The following is a 27,439-nucleotide window of genomic DNA, read 5'->3' on the forward strand; positions in this document are numbered from 1 at the left end:
TGCTGTTACACCCAAATTTCCCCTGGTGGGACAATTAAAGGATTATTCTATTCTATTCTATTCTATTCTAGATAATCTCTTTACTCATGATTTGCATACCGGTGTTACTGGTGACAACAGAAGGAGGCACACAGCAGAAGTTTCAGATCCTACTACATTAAATGTGAATTAGTAACAAAATAGAGCAAACAAAAAGGGGTCTAGTGTGAATTACGGCATTTCTCAGTCAAAGACTGGATTGTGTAATGTTACATTTCAGCATGTCTAGGCTTAATTTTGGTGTTTGGTATTAGTTTAGTCTTCATTTATCTTAATGTTGGCCTCCATTAAAGAAAAACAATTATTTCTGCTTAGGTCTGCCATGATTTTTCATCCATTGCTGATTCTATGAGGGCATTATGTCCTCGAAAGTCACAGCTACTGAAGCGTGCCTGGTACTGTCGTGGTGTATTTGCTAGTGGTGCATGGTCATCAAAAATAAAGTAGGCTGTGGTGAATAATTTTCTCTCATCATTTTTAATTTACATTATTTAGCAGGCTATATATGATAGTGTGCCCATATCCACTTTTTAATTAATTGATTTGCAGTGCTGTCTTACAAAGGCAATCATAATGACTCTGTGACAGTAGTTTTATATTAATGTAAAACCTGTCTATGTTCATCTCAACACATACATTTTTGACATGATCATTGCAAGTGAACCTATTGTAGTCAAATGATTGATGTGTAACCATGATACACTGTGTTTGTTCTCTTCTGTGCAATACACATGTACACCCAGTACTCCACTAAGGAAAGTTTTCAGTGTTAGAGAATTATTACATAAAAAAATCACTTTAGCTTTCTCCTCTTTCTAAGTTTTTTTCTGGGCTAAATCTTTATCTCCCTTTCTTCCTTTTTTATCCTCAGTCTCTGCTGTAAGGTCCTCTTGAAATGTTTCCCATCTCTTTGCGTCGAATCAGTTAAAAAATGAAACAGAAATGTCAATATGCACTCACAGGTAGGCCCACAATCTATAATACACATATTAAATGTAATTAAAAAAAGCAAATAAAAGTTTTTTATTTTAGCGTGTTTGCTGTTTGTTTGTTGTTTAATCTCCTTCGCACGGCTGCAATTTTTCCTTTATATCAGAAACTTGGTGGAAAATGTACTTTTTTTTCTCATGCAATGCTGTCTTTTTTTGTCCCAGTTTGTCTGTCTACATCAAACTACTTTTCTCCTGCGTTTCTTTTTATTTCAACATCTCTAGTTTCAAAGGCCAGTCTGTTCATCCTAATGTAAAAAAGGTTTATGTTGCACCCACTACATGGCTCAATCTTTCTGTTCTTAGATTAAGAACCGCTGCTTGTGTTACATTACCATAAAAGCTTTTGTATATTTGTATTACTAGTACATGCTCATGCACCAGTATTGCCTTGCTTATTACAACACCCCTCGAGTCCCCTCGAGTTTTAAAACTCGAGGGGACCGATCTTTCCAAGCTGTTGCACCCAGACTGTGGAATGCACTTCCCCTATTTTTACGGTGTTTGGACTCGGTGGAGACCTTCAAAAAGCAGCTAAAGACATTTTTATTTCAAAAAGCTTTTAATTAGACCAGGGTTTTTATGATGTATTTATGACTGTATTGTGTTTTTACCTTGTAAAGCACTTTGTGATACATGTCTGTGAAAGCTGCTATATAAATAAACTTTACTTACCTACTTTATTCATGCTGTTGGTTTTGAAATTAAAATAATGCTTTTGTCACATGTTTTAATTACATTAATATTTTAAAAAGAGTTATTTTAACTAATTTAAATCATTATGTTGCCTAGTAACCAACTAGGCAACATAATGATGATGTCATATAATTAGATATTTCACCTTTTGTGGATATTAATTAGGTGTTATTGTTGTGACATAAAACTGTTATGATGCTTTTATCAAGTGCCATAGGTGCTTAAATGCTAAAAAGAGCATTGCTAGTCAACATGATGACATCATATTATTTGATATAGGTAAGACCCTTCAGGGGCCTAAGACATACCTGTGTGCCAAGTTTGGTTATTCTGCTCCTGGTTGTGTAGGAGTTGGTGGCCAAAGAAACAAACATGCGCAGATTTTGATTACTGTAGATTTCGGGCTTGGGGGTTGATTCCTGTCCTATGTTGCACTCCAGTGAGGCATGCAAACTAGAGCAGTCAGTAAATTATGAACCTTCCAATTTGCAGAAGACCTGCTCTACCTTCTGAGCGACAGCCAGCGTGGGGATTTGTCCCCTTGGAGGTGGTCATGTGAATTGTTGACCCACTGTTAATCATGTGAGAATTAAGATTACGGTAAGAAAAATGGTTTTGGCCTTAACATCACTGGGTACATTTCACTTCACTTTATTGTGTGAACTATTGAGGTCACCTGAGGCAAGGGGGTGAGTGGAGGTTGAAACGCCTGGGAAGGGATCTCAAAACAGCATTGCACGTGGCTGAAAGCTGGTGTTGTAAGCCCTCATCTCTGTTCAACAGTGGTTGTTCACAGTGAACAGTTGATCCGCTTTCAAACCATCTGTCTTCTCAGTGAAGACAGGCAAAACCCGAACTCTGGTCTTTTCTCCTTTCTGTGCAGTTGTACAGCTGAGTTTCATCCTGTTGAGGTGGCTCTCCTGTCTTTTGCCATGTGTTTAGTTAATTGCCCCCTGCTTAGTGTTATATGCCTGGGACGTTCTACCAGTTGTTTTAGAACTAAAGAAGCCTCCTGAATGAGAAATGTCTTTACAATCCTAAATAAGTCCAGTTGCTTGCGATGCATGTCCTGTATGGTGATGAAATAACCTTAAAGGCCTTCATGATAGTGGTCAGTAAGTCTGTTCTTCTGTAAAAGGCCTATGACAGCTGGCTGGGATTTTGCCACAAGGCACCTATAAAGACTCTCAATGAGTCGTAAACTGAGTCGTAAACTATGAAAAGTCTTCTGTGTTGAGCAGTGAGGTTCACCTCATTAATACCATCCCTGCAGTCAAACATTAGGGGGGCAGCATCAGGCTGTCAGGCTTTTTGGATTTTTTTTTTTTTTTTTTTGCAAAAGGGATTGGAAGACTATCCCGCATCTTAAAAGGAAACTTGCATGCAGAAACATAGAGCATGTGGAAACCTTTTCCACTGTACTCAGGATTTGAGGCAAGAGTTAACGTTTACAATTCAACCAGAAAATGATCCAGTGCACACTGCCAATAAGTGGCTTTGGCCACACTCTGGAAAAGTCCTTGAGTGGCCCAGCCAGAGCTGAACTCAATAGATCACCTCTGGGGCGATCTTAAATTGTCTGGGCAGTGACACTCACTGTCCTAACTGGTTGAGGTTGAATGCGTCTTCCGAGCAGTAATTAAGAAACTCAGAAAAGAAGCCAGGACAAAGTAAGGTTAATAACTGAAAAGGCCTGTACTTAGTAAAAAACGATAAGTGAGTCTTTTTATTTTAATTAATTTGTGCTGAACATGTGTTTCTTTATCATCGTGATGCGTTGATAAAACATCTATTTTTGAAGCGTTACAAAATGTGAAAAACTATGCACATGCAAAAATTTGTATTTTAATTCCATTTCTTCCCCTTTTCTCTTTTCTTTTTGCTCCATCTGGAATCTTCTGGCATCAATCCTGAAACGCAGGTAAAACATGTGCCATTCGTCTCCTAGTGATGAAGCGTGACTGATTATATGCAAGTCTGTGTGCATGCTGTGTTGTCAAAGTATATGCGGTGTATTTTCTGTATTAGTTTTTTGATACAAATGACAACCAAAATCCTACTGCACTTTTTGAAAATCTTTTTTTTTGTATCACACTCACAGAAGCTCTGAAGTTTCACAATTTGTGTTCAGGTTGATGTTATCAAGCATCATTAATCCATGAAATGTCAGTTTACCAGTGGGTGAACATGATTTCTACACATTGGTTGGGAGTTTGGCTCTGATGAAAGAGAATTTTACTGAAGCTTTGCTGGAACAATAATCTATATGTTAACAAGCAAGTACTTGACACAAACAGTCAAACTCACTGGAGAGTCTTTGGGATTCAGTCAGTGTTTCCCCAGCAGACACACTGCAGCATCAAGAAAATGTCAATCTACAGATACACAGATGCCTATAACCTCTGCTCTTAAATAAAACAAACCCTCCATGCCTCCGTTCTCTTCAGCTTATGTTGAGAAGAAGCAAATGCAGCCTGCTGTCCCGACGTGTCAGTGAAGTGTCGATGCGGGTATTGTCATTGATGCTAAGATGCACAGGTTAATCAACAGGATTTAAACCTGAGACAGAGACCATAGTTTGGGGATTTTACTTCCTCTTGCTGATTCTTATCTAGGATAGCTGCTGTGTTCCACAGAAGTGCCTCCTAAACTTACTTCCGCGGTGAAACAACTGACTAGGAGACAAACACAACAATCTTTTGTTAAAGTGGTATGCCAGTGCTTCAGTCTGAGCCTGTTTCCAGATGTAATCAGGCTGCACTATTAGCACTGTCTCTACATCTAAAAAAGCTTTAAACCTGCAAGCACATGAATGACTTCTTAACCCATCCAATCTCTTCTTCTCTTTAGAGAAATCACTGCAGCCCCTGCATGCTTACTCCCTGATGAAATGCTGTGGACACCGTATTGAATTCAGCCTCATCAGACTTGTTACTTTCAGCAAGCCAGAGAAAGCACATGCTGGGTTTGAATCCCAGGTGCAAAGAAATACAATCTAAGCATTGTAGTGGAAAAAACCAAACTAATTAGGAGGCACTACAGTGAGCAAATTATTTCCCCCCAAAGTATTAACTGTCAATAACATATTAGGTATGTAATTAATAAATGCTTAGCCCTATTTGGGGCCTCAAGAGTTTGACACCCAGAACACCATAACTTAATTAAATTATTTTTTTTTCTAATTATGAAATTTATGGTGAAAATTGATGGTGAAATTGCATCCTGCGCAGTATCTTTGCTGTTCCTAGGACTGCATTCGTCTGGACAGAGATCTTGGATATTGTTCCTGGGATCTGCTGGAACCACTTTTGGGGTCACTGCCCCGAGTGCTCCGATTACCACGGGGACCACTGTTATCTTAAGCCTTCACATCTTCTTGAACTCCTCAATCAACCCTTGGTATTTCTTGAGCTTGTTGTATTCCTTCTTCCTGTTGCTATCACTTGGTATAACTACATTACACTGCGACGTTCCTCCTCTGCTTGTTCACCACTACTATGTGCGGTTGGTTAGCAATAACCACTTTGCCCCTCTATATCTCGAAGTCCTGCAGGATCTTAGCTCAGTCATTCTCAACCACCCTAGGGGTAGAATCTCATTTTGACATTGGAACCTTCAGGCCAAGCTTAGCACAGATTCCTGTATATTATCACAGCCACTTGTGCTATGGCGTTCCATATATGCCCTGCTTGCTAGCATCTTACAATCTGCTGTTATGTGCTGGATTGTGTTAGTGACGTCTTTGCAAAGCTTGTGCCTGGTGTGTTAGACCTCAGACTGAATTTATCTTGTGCTTAGACCTTGTTCCTGTGCTGCCATGATGTTTTATGTTTATGTTTTGGGGCGATCGTGGCTCAAGAGTTGGGAGTTCGCCTTGTAATCGGAAGGTTGCTGGTTCGAGCCCCAGCTTGGACAGTCTCGGTCGTTGTGTCCTTGGGCAAGACACTTCACCCGTTGCCTACTGGTGGTGGTCAGAGGGCCCGGTGGCGCCAGTGTCCGGCAGCCCCACCTCTGTCAGTGCGCCCCAGGGTGGCTGTGGCTACAACGTAGCTTGCCATCACCAGTGTGTGAATGGGTGGATGACAGGTTGTGTAAAGCGCTTTGGGGTCCTTAGGGACTAGTAAATCGCCATACAAAATACAGGCCATTTACCAGGCCATTTTAACTCTTTGTAATTTGTGCACTGTGATGTTTAATCACAATTTACACCTATGAAGTAGACCCAGATATCTGATGGTAGTTTTAAAAAGCTTATTGAAAAGGTGGAATAAGAAGTGGAGTGGGAGAATGTATTTATTGTTTGAGCAGGGCTGGAGTTTCTGTTGGAGAGGAGTGTGAATATTAACAGTGGCTACTGTGATGCTGGTAACGTCTTGTAAGTTTGTAAAATGTTTCTCAGACCTTTTTTGTGTTTTGTTGAAGTGTCCATTTGGATGGGCAGTGGGGAAGCAGTAGGGATCCCACAGAGGGAACAAGGGATTCAGTAGTGAGTGGCCAGGCTAGTGAGTAGTACATGTGAATAGTAGAGCTTGGATTTTCAGTTGTTGCAACTGAATATTTAACTTAGGTAAGTTAAGCCAGGCAGTACTTGTTAAACTTATCTGACATTTTGCAGGTCAAACAACTTGGAAGAGTCTCAAAGGCTTCGGCCAGGCAACTGGAGAACAAACGAGCAAGCAGTTACTCAGCAAGACACTTGAAAGCAACAAATGTGACGAGGGAGGCCTATTTAGCACCATGATAGTGACAATGATCCAACAGAGAGTAGCAGCACCAGCTGGGCCTTAAATACCATGAGCAGATTAGATAATAAATAGCAGAGTAGGGAGAGAAAGCCCCAAAAAGGAAAACTCTGTGTGGAAAAAAGCCCCGACCCATTTCTTCTCCACCTGAAATTGAGACAGAAAGAGAGAGAAAAACAGGGAAAAGCCCCCGAGCCTGCCTGGACCATAACATGAAGTGCATGTCCATTTTGTACCATTTGTATCTTTTAAACTACGAAGGACCCATTATCCTTAGTGGACCATTAAACCTCCACCCTTTAATGACTCAGTTTTACTCCGATTCTACAATCTCTCAGTGTTCTGTTTGCATGCATCACTGTCTACAGATTTTATTTGACTTTTTTGGATGTTCAGTGTTTCATTGAAGCCATGAAATCCATGGAGTATAAAGTCAGAATATATCGAGTATAGAGTTAGAGGTCACTTTTTTTGCTTTGTGTTGGGTTTACCGCTCTAGACTCATCATTTCTGAATGCTGTAGTTTGAGGACCAGAGGTGATTTGTGCTGCTTCACAGATTCTTGTAATAAGCGTCTGAGCAGAGCACAAGGCTGTTTAAGTGTCCTTGGTTATCTGAACATCCTCATTGCAAAGCAGCTTTAGCTGTGTCTCTGCATGATGGTAACATGCTGCTGGTAATATTTTGTATTGTTAAAGACAATTAGTCATATTTCACTGTTCACCTATAAACGGCGACGCTGCTGCGAATGTAAAGGAGAGGCAGTCTGAGGTATAGTAGAGTGTAATGGATCAAAAAGTGACTGACGGAAACTTGATGCTAGATTGAGAACATGGAGGAAAGGGCAGGAAAGAGAAAATGGCCTGTCAGTGGAAAAGAAGGAATTGGTTATAAATTTAAAATGTGTTTGAGACTCACAGAAAATAGATGTCTTTTTCATCCGCTCTACATTCAGTATTTTTTGACATGCTGAGCTCCTTTTCTTTTGCTGCTTCCTGCAGCAGCTGTTGAGAAACAGGTTTCTGTTAATGTTGCCGTGAGACTGACAATGTAGAACAGACAAGATCACAGCCACAGTAGTGATGGCACTACTGGTAATCAGAGACTTAAAAGGGCTTCATGGGGAACAAAATAAAAATAAATAAATCACTGTTTCTGCTCATGTTGGATTACAAATCACTTGGGTTTTTGGATTTTTGTCAGTGTTGTCTGCAGTTAAAGTGAAAGAGTAAGCCACACTGACTTACACAGATGGACAAAAAATGTTAGATTGAGTGTCATCCGTTTTGGGTTATGACCGTGTTATTGTTAATTAACTCAGGCAACATGTAAGGATGAACTTGAGAGAGAACTTAATGAGAATGAAGATTAGTTTGAGGACATAAACATATGGGGGTTCTTCAGTGAAGAGCTCCCTTGTTCTCAGCTTTCATCTAATGCCACTTCAGTTTCTGATATTGGCTGACACTGCATTAGCTTACAGACAGAATTAGTAATGTTTCCCTTAAAATAAACCATCTGACTGATATCTGCATATAAACAACAAACCTACAGTTTACAGACCAGTCGAACCCGACACAATGCTTTCAACTATGAAAGTTCCATATTACTGTTTTCATCACCTTAAGGCATTTTAAAACCTACACAGGTTTTTCTGTTTTTATATTCTGTGTTAAGGACATTGAATTTGCATATACTGAAATGTTCTATATAAATAAAATTGCCATTGGCACCGACTGGAGAAAAAAAAATGTGTATGCTTGCATTTTTCAGGCTTTTTGTAATTGGCTTTCAGATTTGACTTGTCAAGCAAAAAGAAAAAGAAAAGGTAAAGTGTGCTTTTTATGCAGACAGTTGTGTTTGGATTAGTATATATGTACCTTTGAGACATGATGTGATATATTTGCTCTTATTTATTGTTTGCAATCCTTTAAAGTGTTTTTGCTTTTTCTATTTAGCCCATATGGAGAACTGTGTGTTAGTCCAAATCACTACCAGCTACTGCAGAAAGCAGAAAGGATGTGACAATTTATGTGATGAATTATATGCCCATTACTCTTATCAGAGGCTGAGCTGTGAAGGTACAAATCCATTGACTGTGAGCACAGCTGATGCTTGGGAAAGATGGCTGTTATTTCTGTGGATGTTTGGCTGAATTTACGATGCCTCAGATTTGTCTAGCTGCAATTTACCTTCTCTTTACTGCTTCTGTAAGCATTAGTCAAGAAAGCATCAATGGGCTGCACAGGATTTGAATCAAGCTGCGTCTGTCGTATATGACAAACGTTACTAATGCATAGCTTATGCAGCACTTGAAAGTGGTGACAAAGAAGAAGCAGCCACTGTGTGTTGTACTTATTATAAACACATGTGTCACAGCTGGAAATGTTACAGTGCAGTCATGATGACTAAAGCAGCAGCCACAGTAAATACTGTGTGTCATCACACCGGTGCTGTCACAATCACAGTCTCAGTCAGTCTCAGCAGTGGAAAACATCCACAAATTTAAATAAAGTTTACTCTAGCTGGTTATTTAGCTGGCAAACATCAGCTGGATGTTTACTAGCTTTGGTGTCTTGCTTCAGGAAACAACAGCAGGAGTGTCAGCCATAAATCATCTTTAAAACAAGAGAACAAAGATGAGCCCTACCTGCCCTTGTTGCTTTGCTCTGCTGACTTTGGAGTTAAATTAAGAAGCAAACAGGAGGTCACATCGTCAGCTACTAAACATTAATGATATATTATTATTAAAACAGGGGAACACAAACAAAGTCATCATTCACTCCATTAAATTATCTATTTATCACAGCATGATAGAACATGCTCGTTTGTCTTTGCCAGACAGCGCTTCACAGGAGTCCTCAAACTCAGACAATCAACAACTGCAGTGTGGGTATTTTTTTTTCTTTTTGTATGTGTGCGCGTTTTGAGTTTTCTCTATACTAAGAAAAATATTTTTACTGTCAGCACATCTTGCAAAGAGCAATTCACTTTTTTCCTTTTATGTGGACAGCTATTAGAATAAATCTTTCTGGCATTATCTTCATTGGTCACCACTGGAAGACTGGGGGCTAAAAACAAAACAAAAAATAACTCAATAAAGAAAAAAAAAGGGATGCTTCAAAACAGGACTGATTGCTGTATTGAGGGACTGAAGGCTGTATGAAATGTGGAGCTGATGGTCTAACATCACACCAGTTTCTTTCATTCCTTCCTTCATTTCTATAACCTTCAAGAAAGACAAGTTACATTCATATTCTGTGTGTGTGCGCGCACACGCTGTATGTCACAGCTCATTCATCTGCTGAAGAGAAAATACCAGCTGACAGACGTCAGGATCAGCCTATGTCAGCATGTCTGTGTGAGCAGATCAGGTACAACCTGCACAATGAGTCTTTGTCTGCTTGTTAAAATCTTGGTGTCCTAAACATTTTGACCTTCATTCTTCGCTTTGGTAGTTTCATTATAACTTCTCAGCTGAGACTTCACAGGAACATAAAGTAGTTTCATTCATTGGGCACGGTACATAGATTACACATTCTTCTAAGCAATAGAGGTGCAATCACACTAGACACAGTTGCCTTGTGCTGTGCAGTAGCATCATTGCCCCCTCGCTCCCTTCTCCCCGCTTCCCTGCTGGCCTGTACTCACACTGTGCTTAATGATCTGGGTTTGAGTATGCTTCAGGTTGTCTGTGTCTGCTTTCTCGAAAATGAGAACATTAGTGTTCACGGCTTTGTGCATTTTCTGGCTTATTTTGAAGCAGTGACATTCTATCCACATACATCCCTTATGGATTTGTAAAACTGCTTAACACACAATTTTCATGAGAATAGCTGTTACTGAGGATGCATTGAAGATTTGTGCTTTGGTGTTGTAAGCAATCGTGCTACATGCTTACTGTGTTGTGTCTAGCTGAACTGTACCGGGGCACACTGCTCCAGCAGTCAGCCTAGTTGTATAAACTGGACTTTAAGTATCAAATGTGCTTGGGCACAGCGGAGAATACCTTGTGTGAGTGCACCCTGAGGCTATATTTAGAATTCTGCAGTGAATGCTTGTCGAGCCTGAGATGTAACTGACATGGCTTTTGTCGTTGGTGGCATTCATGATTGTGCTAGTGCATTATGGGTTAATTACCATGAGGTTGCTTCCTAGAGTTTTAAATGCGGCGCTAGTAGATAAAACCAAATAAAATGTTGTGAAGTCCCTGCTCTTTGTTTTTTTGTTTTTCCAGGCCATTCTCTCACTGATAATTTCGAAAACAGTGAAGAAAATTAGCCAGTAATTCACATTAAGAATCGACGGTGCTAAACAGGCTAATCACAATGCCTGAGTCGTACATTACGGAAAAGGTTTCATGCGGGGTTTGAAGTTGTGACCTAGTTGCAGTGTAGATTTCCCACTAGAGCATAAATCCACAGTTAGTCTTTGCCTGGGAAGAGTGTCACTTGTATAATAAAGAAATTACATTTTAAAGACCCTGAAGTTGAGCTCTTTCAAAATTTGTCATCTCAAGTGACATTCAAATGGTCCAGTGAACTACATTATGTTTGTGCCTCATAGTTAATGAGAATAAAAAGCCCTCCTGGTGTATTCTGGCTGCCATTACTTTAAAAATATATTTGTGAATGGTTTGGTCACAAGCCATTCACTCAGTCATTGTTATGAGTTATAGTACTTGTGTTTTTTTTAATGATTTTTTTTTTGTGTGTGTTTGTGTATTTTACCATTGTTGGCCTAGTCTGTCTCTGCCTGCTTTTTGGACCGATCACTGATCACAGCAGACCAGCTTTGCTTTGCTTCACAATATAGTGACTAATCTCAGCAGAGCATCCGCCTGATCGATCAAATCAAGCACCAGTCATGAGCCTTAGCATGCTGTCAAGTTTAGCCTCAAAAGCTGCGAAGTTTCTCTACCATTGTAAGACATTGAGATTCAGTATCTGAACATAATAAACAGGAAAAAAACACACTATTAAAAGAACTGCCTGCTGTCCTGGAGGTTGGGCACAATATCATCACAGATGAAAGCCGAGGTCATCCTGCATCAAGTTGACTAGACAATCTGTAGTGACACAAAATAGACGCAGGAGATAAAAAAAAAAAAAAAGTTGGCTTTTTTTTCAGCAACTTTTCTTTGTGTTTAGGACTTGGCATTATTGACGTCTCGGAAACTGTAAATTGTTTGGTCAGCACAGAGTGACCTGGAGGAGATTGTGGAGGCTCCCGTTTGCTGTTTTAATGTCTGGCTGTAAATAAATCCATGACGAGCGGGGACAACAAGCTAGCTGTCATAACTGAAGAGTCGAATACCAGTGTTGTGTGTATTGTGTTTATTTTATACTTTTACTGGTTTTACTTACTCAGCTTTTGTTACTGATAGTGTCTGGCACTTGAGTATCGTAGCTGTAATACTAACGGTTATACCCACTAAAAAAAACACTTTTTTCTTTTCTGCTGTTTTTCAGAATAAGAAAAGAGAAAAGTTAGATATCCAGCAGAGGGCAGGAAATCTGCTTTAATATTTCATTTGGGCTTTGTTTTACAGTATACTAAGCTTTTACATTTATCTTCTGTCATAGTAGTGAGAACGGTGGAAATGGTTCATGTTGTTTTCTTATGAAATATAAAATCAGTTCAGACTAAATGAAAATTTGACACGGTTTCCTCAGGTTATACTCCAGAGATCCAACAGTAGCACACAGCGAAATGTTTTTGTACATAAGCAGCATGGTAGCACTGTAATAGCTGTCACTGACAACTGATGATAACTCAGAGCTGTGATGTGTTGCCTCATGTAGTGGTCAAAGTAGTGGATATTGTGACATATTATAAAAGACAGTGTTAGGCAGTAGAGACTGGTACCTTTTAGTTTTAATTCCCAGATGTACTGATGTGTTAAAAAAGATAAAATGGAATCTGCCAAGTCCCCCATGCTTTTCTTTTCAGTAAACTGCTTTATAACAAACACAATAGCTTCCATTCAGAACTTGACTTGGTCAGACATGGAGATAAAAAGGTGGAACATATTGAAAAAAACTTCCTTCTTTTTCTTGCACTAGATGTTTTCTTTCTTCTTTTTTTTTATTCCTACCTCACCTTAAAGATCCCCCTTGTCACTTTCCACCATCACATTTGCTACTAAATGAAGATTAAAAAGACATTAGGTTTGAATGAGATTTGGGCCCACCAATTGCTCTCTGGTTAGATAGTAAAGCATTAATGTGTCCCATTCTGAAATCTGATCTATTCCTTTGTGCTAAGTCAAGTATAAGTGGATTTCTTCAGACTGCCTGTAGACTATCCACTCTGTGTCAGCTTTCTCATCTGTTGACTTAATTCCAGTCATGGTACCAATTGTCACATCCTAATAACTTTATTTTGCTTGCTAAGTGACAGAGTGTGCAAATACCTTAAAAACTAGTGTCTGTCTACCTGTGCTCACCTCATATAATTTGGCTGCACTCTTTTGTAGTCAGGAAGCTTGATTTAAGGTCAAAAAAATGTAAGTGCGCTGTGCTTTTGGCAGAGATCATACATACATAATGATGTTTTCCTTTCTAATTGTATTACAGCATTCCTCCTGGAGTGGATGTTGCAAGGTTACATTTTATAACAAATTTTCAGTGCTGAGACAGACTACTAAAACCCCATACCATTGATAGCAATAAAACAATAGCAATCAGACTTGCTTTTGTGACAGAATGGAGCTCATATGTTGCTGTTTATATTGGAAGTAACTGAGCCCTTGAGTTAACTGTAATGAATAAGGCAAAAATGGAGAACATGAAAAAAAGGCAAGGTGTCATTCACCTTATGTAATTACTGTTTGTTGTCCTGCTTCTCTGACGGTCTGTCAGATGAAGGCCAGAAACTCTCTCCTCTTTGCAAAACACGAACCTACCAGAGATAATGCAGACCTCGCCAGAGGTAGTCGAGTATTGTGGCAGAGGAGTTTTAGCAGTTTACTCAGCAGCAATAAGTCAAGATGCAAAAGTAGCTTCTCTATGTTCAGTGAATTCTGCTGGAAAATCTAATTAGTGTTTATTATTGTCCTTTTGAAATCATTGTCTCTGCCAGAATGAGCCTGTGTGATTAAAAATGCTGGGGGCTCAGCTGGTCGTGGACTCAGTTTTGTTCAGTTTGTAAATCCTATTACTGCATTCCTCAAGAGCTGCAATTATCATAGCTATTTTCTTTAGAAAGAAAAGGGTAGCGTTAAATATGAATTGGAACATGTCAGTCATATTTAGTCTCCTATAAGGAGTTTTTTTAGATAAATATGAATCATACGTTTAAAGTTGGTTATTTGGTAAGCTTAATCACAATAACAAGTACATTTTCAGATTGCCTTTTTATTCTCACTATACACATGTACAATGAGATACAAAGTATCTCCTATTCAGTTCAGACATGTGGAAAAGAGAGGGAGGTGAGGTTCACAGTTCTGCGGCACTATATACATATCTAACATAATTGCTAGAGATAGGATGAGGTGGAGGCAGATGAGCCGCTGTGGCATTACCATTAACCAGTAAGTGACCATATTATTGTGCATCCATATCTCATAATACCATCTATTAACAGTTATTTCTTGATTTAACTCAGTGAAAAGGAAATGTTGAGAATAATTCTTCATCTGTTGAAGAATTGCTTAGATTCTTATGTCCCACCAAGAAGCACATAGCAAGGTAGCACGTCTGCATTTACTTTTGGTGTACACGATTGACCTTTTCTCATTTTCAACTTGGTAATTCCTACAAACTGATTAAGTGGCTATACTTGCTATACTTGCATTTGCTTTGGAAGTAAAATAGCTATAGAGCCATTCAGACTGTGCACGTTTAATTCACTGAAAGTTAGGCAAGCAGTAATCCATTAGTTCACAGTCACACAAACTCCTGTTTAACACAATTACTGCAATGCCTGCTAATTTGTCACTATTCCATTTCAGGTTGTAGAAAAGTTAGCAGTTAATTGTGGTGTCATTCTATTTTACACAAAGTGCCGATTCAGGTGAGCTTTTTTGGATGAATGTTCTTATACCTTTGGTAGCTTAATTTAACAATTCCCTGCAGCGTAGGAAACAATTTAAGTTGTTGCTAAAAATCCATACTGAAGAATGGGGAAAATGGCTGCTGTTTAATGAATTTGACTTTGCAGTAAAATGTCAGGATAACAAAAAAGTATCCTAAGAAGTAAGTGTCTGATTAGATTACATTTTGACAGTTATCAAAAACTTGCATCAGTGGTTATAAGTGTGAGGTTTTCTGTGAATATGTCATGTGCTAACAAGTATGTGAAGAAATCTTTCTATAATGTATAAATTCAGCTTCAGGAAAATGGTACAGAATATTTCAGCATACACAAAATACATTACATAAGGTGGTTTAATTTATGTAGGAGGTGTAAAACTAAGGAAAGGAAGTAAAAAAAAAAATAAATGTGACGATAAACACTTTATGTGATAAACACTGTGAATGTAGAGTTCACTGTATTACAGATTATGCACTTCTACAGGGAGCAACAGTTGGGCGATAACACTTTAGGAAACGAGGATAGCACAGGAATTGATAACAACAGAAAATATTAGGAAACAAAATAAGATGTTCTTCATGGAGGCAGGTACCATCGGAGGCAGATGATGAGGCTGATGAGACGAAGCATGATACTTGATGAATAGATGTGACATGATGGATTCTTATATTCATTAAGTTTTTCCTTTTGGTAGATATATGACCATATGCTAAACAATGCAGTCAGTTCCTTTTAAACATCCATCCATTTTCTGAACCATGACGTGAACCAGCAGAGCAGCAGTCTAAGTCGATATGCTCAGTTGGACCTCTATTTAGCACAGAGGTCCAACAATAAAAACTGGGTTCAGGTTGGGCAGGTCCTCCTATTCACATTCTTCCAGATCACACTGTAATTACGCACATAAGTGCTGAAGTCCTCCAGCAGGACAGTTGAGTCATCAGTTGGGGAAACCCCTAGAACCACATTCAGGGCCCCAAAAAGGCTGGGTACTCTGAACTATCATCCATCGTGTAAGAACCTGCTCTTAAATGGCCTCTCACCAAGGGCAACTCCAGAGTTGAACAGACTCAAGCAGTAGCTCAGGCTTCCAGATAATTTTGGTGTCATGTGACTTATAGCTGTGCTCTGTGAAAGACTGCTTCTTGGACATTCAGCCAGCAGCCGTAATCTCAGTGATAAAGGCAAGGCAAATTCTGGTTAAAGGGGAATAATAGAATAGTCTTCTATAGACACTTGGTTTCAGTGTTTCAGTGTCTGTGACAACAGAAAGCAAGAAGGTACTATTTGAAAAACCATTAGTATATACAAGCTAATTTTGTGTGTATGTGTGTCTGTTAGTACAAACTGCCTCGCCACAGCCCCCACTTGTTCCGTTTGAAACCAGGGCTTTACTTGATAAGCAATATTTTCTGAAACACCAGATTTCTCACATATGAGACTTCAAACATGGCCGTTGGAGAGGCAGAAACTAAACCTGAGGTAGACGGATTAATACACAGCTGAAGATAAATGCATTACCTTCACCCTCTGTGATAGCAGTAGGTCTGCGTTATTTTGTATCTTTGTGCCCCTGACCTAAGGCTTGGACAGAGTGTTATGACTAGTCAGACCACACACACACACACACACACACACACACACACACACACACACACACACACACACACACACACACACACACACACACACACACACACACACACACACACACACACACACACACACACACACACACACACACACACACACACACAGTCCAGTTAGTTATCAGCAAATATGTCAACCATCGTAGCAGAGAAAGCTGATAATAGAGTTGTTTGAAAAGGAGGAGGCAGGATGAACGATAAGTGAAGAGAAAATGGTCACGTCAGGTTGTCTTGTAGTTGAAAAGGAGACAAGCTTGAGACTGGCTGAAAAAGAACTGACAGGGTGATGTGTCGCACAATAGATGTGTCTTCAGGGCTCCTATAATTCCAGATAGACGCCTGTCAAGGGGCTTACTACAGATGTCGGCACTGACTTAAGCAAGAGAGACACATAGTCGTATAACATGTGACTGACTGCAAATGCAGTTTGAGGTTGTTTTTTTTTTTTTTTTTAATTTAAGGCGGGCTAGTGAAGAGTTTCTGTGTGCACAGTATTTGTGAAATTTGCCATTAAAAAGGAAAGAGCTGGGTGCATGGAGGCTGTTCTAGCTTTTTTAATGTCTTTAGCCACTAAGTTTTGTTCAAACATTCCTAAAATTTGTACTCACAGATCATTGACAAGATAAGTTGTTGAATTTGAAATCAGGGTAATTATGTAAATAATCTAATCAAAAGCATTCAATCCATAAGAACAGGAAACTAAGACTACATCTCACACAGGCTTACCTGTCATGAATCACTGTGTGCAGGCAGGAAATTGGACCCAAAATGCAGGACTCACAACACATGGGAATGAACTCAAAATACAGCTTTATTTACTAACTCAAGGGAAAGATACAAAACTAAACTAGACTGGGAAAATGTAAACTAAACTTCACAGAGAGGCACACTAGGGATCACACAGCATAAGGGACGATAAGACACAGAACAGAGGGAGATTCTGTCATAAATACACAGAAGGTAATGAGGGACGCGGGAACACACAAGGAGCACAGCTGAGGACAATTACACATAAGAAGACAGGGGGGACATGGAAATGAAAATACTGACCCAAGATGTGGACCTTAAATGTAACACAGGAAGGACACAGGCAGACGGGAGGGGGAGAGAGAGCACGGGGAGAGCACAGACGGGCTGGGGAAACACGATAAACATGATGGAATAAAACACACGGGAAAAAGGCACACGAATTCACAATTAAATAAACACAGACACACAAAAGGAGACAGAGGGCAAAGACACAAGGGGAAATCTAATCAAATATACTGAACCTAGGGATCTTAAGAATACAAATGAACTTTTTTTTTTTTTTTTTGTTTTGTTTTTTTTGTCTGTCCCATTTGGTTCTTAAGCCGTCAGAATTGTTGTCTGAAGACCAACAAGGATACCAAATGGATTTATTTTGCCAAATGGATCATCATGGCATTGCCGTGGTCCATTTGATCAAACTTTGTTGTTATTATTTATTTTATTTTCAGTTGTTACAGATGGGACAGACATGACGGGGGGATAGGAAAGGGAGAAAGAAAGAGAGGAAGGAAAAGAAAAACAGAAGGAAAAGGGACAGTGAGAAAGGGCACTTACAAAGACAAAGAGAAAGAAAAAAAAAAAAAAAAATCCTGGATCACCTGTTGAGAAAAAAAGAAGACAAGCAAAAAAAAAACAAACAAAACAAAGCAACATACTAAACACAACACCATCACGTTAATCTAGCTGAGTGTGAACAGCAGTAAATACTAAATATTGAAAGTTGTTGTGCAGCATGAGGACAGACAGCGCACAATGTGCTTTGAAGTAGCAGCTAAGAAAGGTGTAGTTTATGTCTCACGAACAGTGAACACCCGTGTGCACACCTGTGTGGATCAAGCTTGTATACAAAAAGGTTTTCCCATGTAACGGTCTGCTAGAGGGTGGGAGGCCCATAGCCCCGTCCCCAGGGCATGAAGCAGGCATGGAGGAGATCCAGGCTCCAGACATCCAGAGGACCCAGAGTGCGAGAGCCCAAGGAGTACCACCGAGGGGCATCCGTGCACCTTCCTGGGAAGGGCTGAGGAGATCCCAGGACGAGGGGGCCCAGTAGCCACGGAGCAGAAGCCAGAGGGGCTGCACCGGCGTGCCCGCCGGCCTCTGCCGGCAGCCAGCTGTGCCAGAGTGAACCGAGTTGCAGGCCCCGAGGCCGGAGCGGGCCCCCTGCCCCGGAAGAGGCCTGACCGGCGACAGGCATCGGGCCCCCAAGTAGCCACGGGGAGTGAGCGGTGCATACCTGAGCGCCCAGCCCCGGACACCAAGAACCACCAATGCACCAACCCCTGAGGGCATCAGCTACCAGCAGGGAGTGTGGTGAGGGGAGATAGGCCTCCACACTTGGAGGGCCTGGGAGTACCCAGGGAGGTGGAGTCTAAGACCAGACCTGACATATAGACACAGACAAACAGGCACATACAGACATAAACATGCTTTCCCACCCTCATGCACACATATACAAACACTCAGCACTCACCCAACGTAGGGATAGACATACATAGACATGTACACACAATCATACTCCCAAACATACTCTATGCCCTGGTCCAGGTACCCTCGCCCCAGAGGGGAAGCGGCACCCAGACCCAAGAGATGTGACCCTTTCCCCGGGGGTGGAGCAAGCAGACCGCCCAGGCTCCGCAGCAGCAGGGAGGCCAATCGGACAGCCAACACCTCCTCCCAGCCCCGCCCCGATGGCTAGTAGAGAACGGGGTGTGTGAAGACCCCATACCTCCCTCCTCCCGCTCGTGTGTAGTGTTGCTGCGTGTTGTTCTAAAGTGCATTTAAAACAAGGGAGGGGACTGCCAGAGAGCAGCAGGTGTTAGCACAGCCTCCCGAGAACCCTCAATGTCTACATGGATTTAAAATTGAGAGGTGGGCACCGCGCCAGAGGTAGGGTTGAATACACAGACCGTCCTCTGGGCGCCGTTAACGTGATCACCCTCAAGGCCCTATATATATATATATATATATGTGTGTGTGTGTGGTGTCTAAGTTGTGAAATAAAATTGAGGCACAGGTGGCCAGAAGGGGACAGAGAGGCACCACATGTGTGGGTGGGTGTGGTGGAGCAATCAGGTGGCTGACCCCAGTAGCACCCCGTCCTCTAGTACCCACCAAGGCAAGGGAGCCCAGGCCCATCCCGATCGGGGCCCAAACAGCACCGCTAAGCCCCACAGGACCTGGGGAAGCCAGACAGAAACGACGTGAAAGGACGGATCCATCCTATCTTGTAGCGCTGGTTCAGGCTGATGGAGGCATGGAGGTGGTGCAATGGTGTGGGGGACATTATTGATCTGGTACTAGCAAGGTGTAATTATGAAGTGGCCAGTGAATGAATGTTTAATTGCTCCAGTTAAATTTCCAAGTCTAAGGCATTACACTTGACAGCCAGAGCAGTGTAAAGCAATTTCATTTTCTTTTTCTTTCTTTGGTCTTTCTCATAAAATGTTATTAATTTTTCAAACCCAGCTTCATTACTAATGTAAGCCTCAGGACCATGGTTGTTTTCTTTTCACGTTTGATTTAATGATGGAATAAATAAATAAATCCCTTTATTCGACTTTGTCTATTTTATCATCAATCCAACTGCTTTTTATTTCATTAATAAAGTGACACACAGTTTTGGTTCAGTCACAGCCAAAACAAACAAACACAAAAACAGTGTGCCGAACTGGAAAGTCAGTGAAGCAGAAAGTAATTACTCAGTTTATGAGATTCTAAATCAGCTGTAGGTATATGATGTGAGTAGCAAATGGCTATGTGGGCTCTGTGTTGGCCCTGTGATGGACTGTCCACGGTCTACCTCAACTCTCACCCTATGACAGCTGTGAAAGGCTCCGGCACCCACATGACCCTTGTTGGATAAACAGTTAAGAAAATGCTGTGCAGGCAAGGCTGTCAATTTACTTGTGAACTTAAACGTGAAATGCAGGAGACAAATACCATGCCAAAATATAACAGGAAGTAAGAATAGTAAATACTCAGTCAAAGACAGCAGAGAAACTGATATGAGGGGGAAATGGAAAATACTGATGGAACAAAATAACTAACACAAACAACATGGACTTGAATTAATACCTAAAGGCTCAAAAATGCTAAATAATATACGTACATTAATAATACTAAATAAACAGGAATTTTGTAATGCAAAAGTTAAAAACCCTGATCTGAGGAGTATGAGAGGTGAGGTCATGTCCTACTACAAAAGGCAACTTCAGAACAAGCTGGAGAGAATTCTCTGTGGGGTTGTGAACACCTTGGTATCTTCCAAAAAAAGATTGAGCAGTTTATCTTAAAGGTAAATAATTGCAGCTTCTACATCTTCTTAATTTTTAAATCTATGACTTGCAAATGCAGTATTTTTTTTCTTTTCACAGATGGTCAAATCTGTTGTTGTTGTTCTAGCTACATGCCCTGATGGCTAAAATAAGCGAGTGTCAATTCAATATTTTGCCTCTCTGTGTCTCAAGCTGTCAGTTTGAAAAAGCTTTCACTGTGCTATTAGTAAACTGCCTCCGCAAGTGGATCTCGCTAAGAGGTTTCACCATCTGTTACTGTAGTTCAGTTTAGTAACTTTATTTCATTTCAGCAAACCTTCATTTACCAGCCCACACAGGGCATTTTCCTTTCACACAAGACTTCCCAGCTATTCTTCCTACCAACTAACCAGGAATCACTCTGTCACCATGAGGACAAACTAAGTCTTCTTTTTAAAATATATTGTTGTTTAAAACTGGTGCTCAGTAGTAATAAGCTTGTAGGGAAGAAGCATTCTGAAGGAAAAAAAATCTTTAATGCGAATTATTTGCCTTAAAGCTCTGTTTCATCCTTAAGCTGACTATAGAGATGCATCTAACAGTTGTGTACAGTGTGGTAAACCTTGCAAACAAGAGTTTCAACACACCATAGCATCTTTACTTGTGAGTACTGAGATACTTTTGAAATATACTACTCATTATTACCACCTCAGCAATGAGAAGATGAGGGACAGTCCGCCACTGTGCTATTCTTGTAGAATATAGTCAAGTCAAGATTTCTAAAATACTTTATTTCTAAGCTGAAATGGGAGCATTAAGACTTGAATCAGTGATGCCAGATGGTGATGTACTACCTTTCAATACACAGGTCTGCAGAGCTTGTGACTGTTAAATATAAGATGTTTGATTTGAGATTGATTTAATTTTAGCCATTGCAAAACTAAATTTTTTATATCCAGAAACACTGGCAGCGAGAAGAAGTAGACATACCTCCGCTTTGTTACATAAATATAAAAAAATGCAGTATTTCATTCAAGTATCATTGCCATCTGCTATATTATTGTAGAGTCTTGCCGAGTGTTGTTGTGATTTCGTGCTATATAAATAAAAATGAACGTAATTGAAAAGTCACTCTTCCACCTGCTTTGTTTTTTCCATCTAGCAGGTTTTTGAATAAAACCAAATCCCATTAAAACTAAAAAGCCTTCTTATTATCTGCATAATATTTGTGAATAAATACTTATCATATTAGGTAATAGTAAAAGAAATAAATCAGGGTAACTCTTAGTTGGTTCAAGCTAAAGGACAGTTACCCACCTACCAATGACTGGAGCTAAAATAATTGGACCCTTTTAAAGCATTTGGTTTGTTTTCCAAATCTAAATTCTCATCCATGTAGCAAAAGCCAGATTTAGAAATTGCTACAATTACTCAAAGAGCAAATAAAGCTATCTTTGGCCATCTTTCCTGTGACCCTACTCACTATTGACTTGGATTCACCAATGAGGCAATAAAATTTATGTGTCTTCATTTTTTCTGGGGATGAATAGGTTACAAGTGTAGTTTTTGTTATTGAGCAGGTTAGACTGCTTTCATCTGCAGGCTCGTACTGGCCATTCTTTTGTAAAAAGACTGATTAAAATTCATTCTGGCACCTTCTAGATCACAACAGCATTTTAACTAATCTGATTATATTTTAAAATACACATTTTATTCTGTGTTATTCCAAGCAACTATTCGGTAGACCATGTGTGTTTGTGTGCCAGATGGTGTGTAGGTTTATGCAATGCAGGTGAGGTGCCTTAGACATAACCCTGTGTATTAGACAGTATCCAGAACCAACAGCAAGCACAATTTTTATATTTTAAATTGCAGTGTTTATTAAAAATAAATAAGTCAATATAAAAAACTGACTCAGTTTAACCACTTTTGTCTTAGAGTACATGATCCTTATTACCAAGTTAGGCCTGATTTAGACTTCTGCTGGGAATCTTTGTATGCAGCGCTGGTCGATAGGAACAAATAAAATGATGGAACTTTTTTCCCCACTCCTCTTTTTTAAGGGCAAACATGACCCTTAACTTTTTCCGCTTCTTTGTACTTTCCCTTATATTAAGATGATGGTCGTTATTCTCTCACTGCTAAAATCAATAATTTTTTTTGCTCCAGTGTTTTAATAGCCAACAGCAAAGTCAATTTTGAATTACGTCCAAGTAGCCCCTAACATTAAGAATTTTAGAAATCATTGCTCAAGGCGTCATATGACCCCCTATGAGCAAGCACTTTGGCGACAGTGGGAAGGAAAAACTCCCTTTTAACAGGAAGAAACCTCCGGCAGAACCAGGCTCAGGGAGGGGCGGCCATCTGCTGCGACCAGTTGGGGTGAGAGAAGGAAGACAGGATAAAGACATGATGTGGAAGAGAGACAGAGATTAATAACAGATATGATTCAATGCAGAGAGGTCTATTAACACATACAGTAGTGAGTGAGAAAGGTGACTGTAAAGGAAAAACTCAATGCAACATGGGAATCCCCCGGCAGCCTACGTCTATTGCAGCACAACTAAGGGAGGATTCAGGGTCACCTGATCCAGCCTTAACTATATGTTTTGGCAAAAAGGAAAGTTTTAAGCCTAATTTTAAAAGTAGAGATAGTGTCTGTCTCCCGAATCCAAACTGCAAGCTGCATCCACAGAAGAGGGGCCTGAAAACTGAAGGCTCTTCCTCCCATTCAACAAGTAGGCCTGCAGAGCGAGAGCGAAGTGCTCTAATAGGGTGATATGGTACTACAAGGTCATTAAGATAAGATGGGGCCTGATTATTTACCTTGTATGTGAGGAGCAGGATTTTGAATTCAATTCTGAATTTAACAGGAAGCCAATGAAGGGAAGCCAATACTGGAGAAATATGCTCTCTTATGCTCTCTTTCTAGTCCCTGTCAGTACTCTTGTTGCAGCATTTTGAATTAATTGAAGGCTTTTCAGGGGGGGTTTAGGACATCCTGATAATAATGAATTACAGTAGTCCAGCCTGGAAGTAATAAATGCATCACAGTGTTACAGGAGGCCAAGGTAATGCCATCCAGAGTAAGAATCTGGTTAGATACCATATTTCTAAGATTTTCAGGGCCGAGTACAATAACCTCAGTTTTATCTGAATTAAGAAGCAGAAAGTTAGCGGCCATCCAGGTCTTTATGTCTTTAAGACATTCCTGCAGTTTAACTAATTGGTGTGTGTTATCTGGCTTCATGGATAGATTGAGCTGGGTGTCATCAGCATAGCAGTGGAAATGTATACTATGTCTTCTAATGATGCTGCCTAAGGGAAGCATGTATAATGTAAACAGAATTGGTCCTAGCACTGAACCCTGTGGAACTCCATAACTGACCTTAGTGTGTGAAGAGGACTCTCCTTTTACATGAACAAATTGGAGTCTATTAGATAGATATGATACAAACCACTGCAGCGCAGTACCTGTAATACCTACAGCATGTTCTAATCGCTCTAATAGGATATTATGGTCAACAGTATCGAACGCTGCACTGAGGTCTAGCAGGACAAGCACAGAGATGAGTCCACTGTCAGAGGCCATAAGAAGATCATTTGTAACCTTCACTAAAGCTGTTTCTGTGCTGTGATGAGCTCTGAAACCTGACTGAAACTCTTCAAATAAGCCATTCCTCTGCAGATGATCAGTTAGCTGTTTGACAAACTACTCTTTCAAGGATTTTTGATATGAAAGGAAGGTTGGAGATAAGTAAAGGTTTAACTACTGCCAGCTTGAAGGCATGTGGTACATAGCCGATTATTAGAGATAGGTTGATCATATTTAACATTGAAGCATTATTTAATGGCAGGACTTCTTTTAGCAGTTTTGTAGGAATGGGGTCTAAAAGACATGTTGATGGTTTGGAGGAAGTAATTATTGAAGTTAACTCAGAAAGATCAATTGGAGAAAAAAAGTCTAAATGAATATCAATGGTACTGAAAGTAGCTGTAGATAATGTTACATCTGTGGGATGATTATTGGTATAGTATAATATTAGTATAATATTAATAATATTAATAACAATACCAGAATATAACAACAGAAAAAAAGATGAACGTTAAATAATTCAAAACAATAGTCTGTTCTCCCTGATGCCCTCTGACAGAAGGGCACATAAGCAGACTAAAAAAACAGCTCTTTATTATTATTATTATAATTATTATTATTATTATTGTTGTTATTATTATTATTGTTATTATTGTTATTATTTTCTTACAAGCCATGATGCCTTTAAATAAATAATGTGTGTGCACAAAATGTATAAACATCTGTTATATGCAGTGTACATATGGTAAACCCCTTGAAGTCCTGTGTAAAGTATATTAATTTTTCTAATGATATTATGATATGCTAATGAAAGTTAGATCAATAGGGCATTTCATTTTCACTTTTATTTTAATAGTTAACTTGTGAGGACATTAAACTTTTGCCTTCTACAGAGGACTTTGAATGAGCTACACTAAATGGTTCATTTGATTCTGAGGTCCTTTAAGCCTTGGAATTAAGTGTTAATTAGCCTCCAAATGAAGAGTGGTGAAGAGATTAGAAGAAGCTCCACCTCCAGGTATCACCACCTCCATTGCATGCAGATAATTCTCTAACCAAAAAGCCAAAGTATTTCAGTCTTAACTTAAATTACATTCAAAATCTGTTTAGTTTTCTGTTTGTTGTTGAGGTTATAAACACGTGGAGAGTTGACTATGTCTGAGATTTATTTTTCTGGTGAGATATATTTCCCCCAATAATAGTGATAAACCTTGTACATGTCAACTGCTAGTTTATGTGAGAAGTGTTGTTAAAGTTAAGTTTTGCCCCAGGCACAGATAAGTTATCAAACATTAACACTATTGAAATAAAATTGTATTTCAACAAGGCAGTACTGAATATTACTACGCCTATTTTGTCAGTAGATCTGTGTTAAATTGTAGTTTAGTGCTAAGATTAATATAAATGAGATGTGATTTTTTTTTTTTTTTAAAAAAGGTCATAACCATTGTCTTACTGTGCATGTTGTTTTTAGAGCAAGCAGTCCACCCCCGAGTTATCTGTTCAAGACAACCAGGCAACACAAAGAAGATCAGAAGTGCTTTCACTGTGTGTATGTGAATAATGGTGTTTAACACTGGCAATGAGACAACAGCAGAAGAGCTGACTGAACCATTACAAGAATTATACGCTGTTTAAAATGAAATATTTTATTGATATACACTTTAAACTAATACATTAACTTGCCCACACTCTAATTTCTGGTAACATGTAGGCAATGTTTAGTTTTGATCTATTTTTTTTTTTCAAATTCCTTCAATGCTTGTCAGTCTTGTGGCCACGCTACTGGAGTTAGATCAAGTCAGGTGATCCTATACATTATGAAATAAAATGTTCCTCCAGGACCAAAGGTGCAGGACATCATAAAGATATAAATATATTAATACAATTTAAGCATAAATATGTAAAATACAAGTACATAGTGGCATGTATTAAATGCATTCTTCCAGTCTAGTTCTTGACTACTGAGCTGTCTGATGGTTTGGGAGTAGAAACTGTTGTACAGTGTCAATATCAGCACTTCACTGAGTTCTTTTGATTCCTCAGAGGCATCCGATGGAAGACAAAACACTGCTCAGTAGACCATTTAACACTTTATTTCACTTTCACAATACTTCTAGAAGGGAGATACGTCCTGCATGACACATTGCCGCGGATCTCAAAATGGTGGTGTGCCCCTGACAGTTTTATTACAGAAGCTCTCTCATTCTAGTCTAAACAACAGTGTCTCAGTAACTTGCCACTAGAGATGGTCCCCTCTTATCTACATTTTTCACAGGCAAGTGTGAGTGAGAGTCTGCAGCTTTCTGCTCCCCAAGGACACATGGTCTCATGCCTTTATTTTTCAGGGCTGTGTCCACTTAATACTACACTATATAACTTTATAACACTTATTATTAATAAAAAGCATAGCATTATTGAGGCACTGCAAATTATTTAATTCCAACACCAGTGTGGCAGTGAAGGCATGACTGCTTCTGTGGCTCTTGCCAGATAGCTCTCACTCATGAATGGCTCTTCCACATACAGCAGCAGTGCTAGTTTGCCCCTTGCTGGGAATCTGAATACAGAAATATACTGTGGAAGCGTGAAGGCTGTAAATGAATCTCAGTTGTCTTTTGTTGACTGTACGAGGCATTCACCACTTTCTATGCAAAAGTTGGACAAACCTATAAAGAAAATACTGACTCATATATACCTGTCATATCTCACAGGGTATCTCACACGTCAGGTGGTGAGGTGAGATCAGCTTTTGGAAGTGTATTTTTACAACAAATCACATGATATCTTTAAATCTACTCCATCACTAGCAGTCAGACCACCAGTGTTATTTGTCTTTGAGCCCTTTATTCATTCATATTTCACTTCTCAGTAATAGATTATATAGAGTAACTCGAATTTCGAGGCAAACTTTCATGAGTGCCAAAGTAGCTCAGCTGGGAGAGCGTTAGACTGAAGATCTAAAGGACCCTAGTTCGATCCTGGGTTTCGGCAAAGCTATTTTGGTCCCCATCTGGGGCTTGGTAGGTTCGTTGGTAGGACTTCATTATACGGCCAACAACTACGTGGATCATTCCCATCAAATGAGAAAACAAACACAGATGTTGCAGCTTGCAAACGTCTATCACGTGGAGATGGGATTTGAAGAAGGTCCTCCTCCAGACGCTCCCAGTCCTCAGCCATTATACGATTGACTTACCTCAGGCTTGGTACGTTTTGTGATCACACCTCATAATGCAGCCTAGCGATGTTTCCCCTAGAATTAAATCCTTGCGTTGGCTCTTGTCTGAAATGATGATGTAATAATATCTAACTGCAAATCCTCACCAGTACATACAGTAAAATGAGAGGATAAGAGTTCACATTGTTACAGAAACGAACGAAAGTATGTGGCCCAGAGGACAAA

General features: G+C 39.7%; 1 protein-coding gene and 1 non-coding gene across 2 annotated transcripts in view; both read left to right on the forward strand.

The window, feature by feature from the left end:
• Positions 1-27,439, forward strand: part of LOC116328960 (limbic system associated membrane protein) — a 1,233,629-nt gene that overhangs the window by 68,456 nt on the left and 1,137,734 nt on the right. The gene's annotated exons all lie outside the window — the stretch shown is intronic.
• On the forward strand, positions 26,955-27,027 carry trnaf-gaa. The gene has a single exon. It is a non-coding gene; the product is annotated as a tRNA-Phe (tRNA).

The sequence above is a fragment of the Oreochromis aureus genome, linkage group 14, assembly GCF_013358895.1.
Source record: "Oreochromis aureus strain Israel breed Guangdong linkage group 14, ZZ_aureus, whole genome shotgun sequence".
Classification (NCBI taxonomy): Eukaryota; Metazoa; Chordata; class Actinopteri; order Cichliformes; family Cichlidae; genus Oreochromis; species Oreochromis aureus.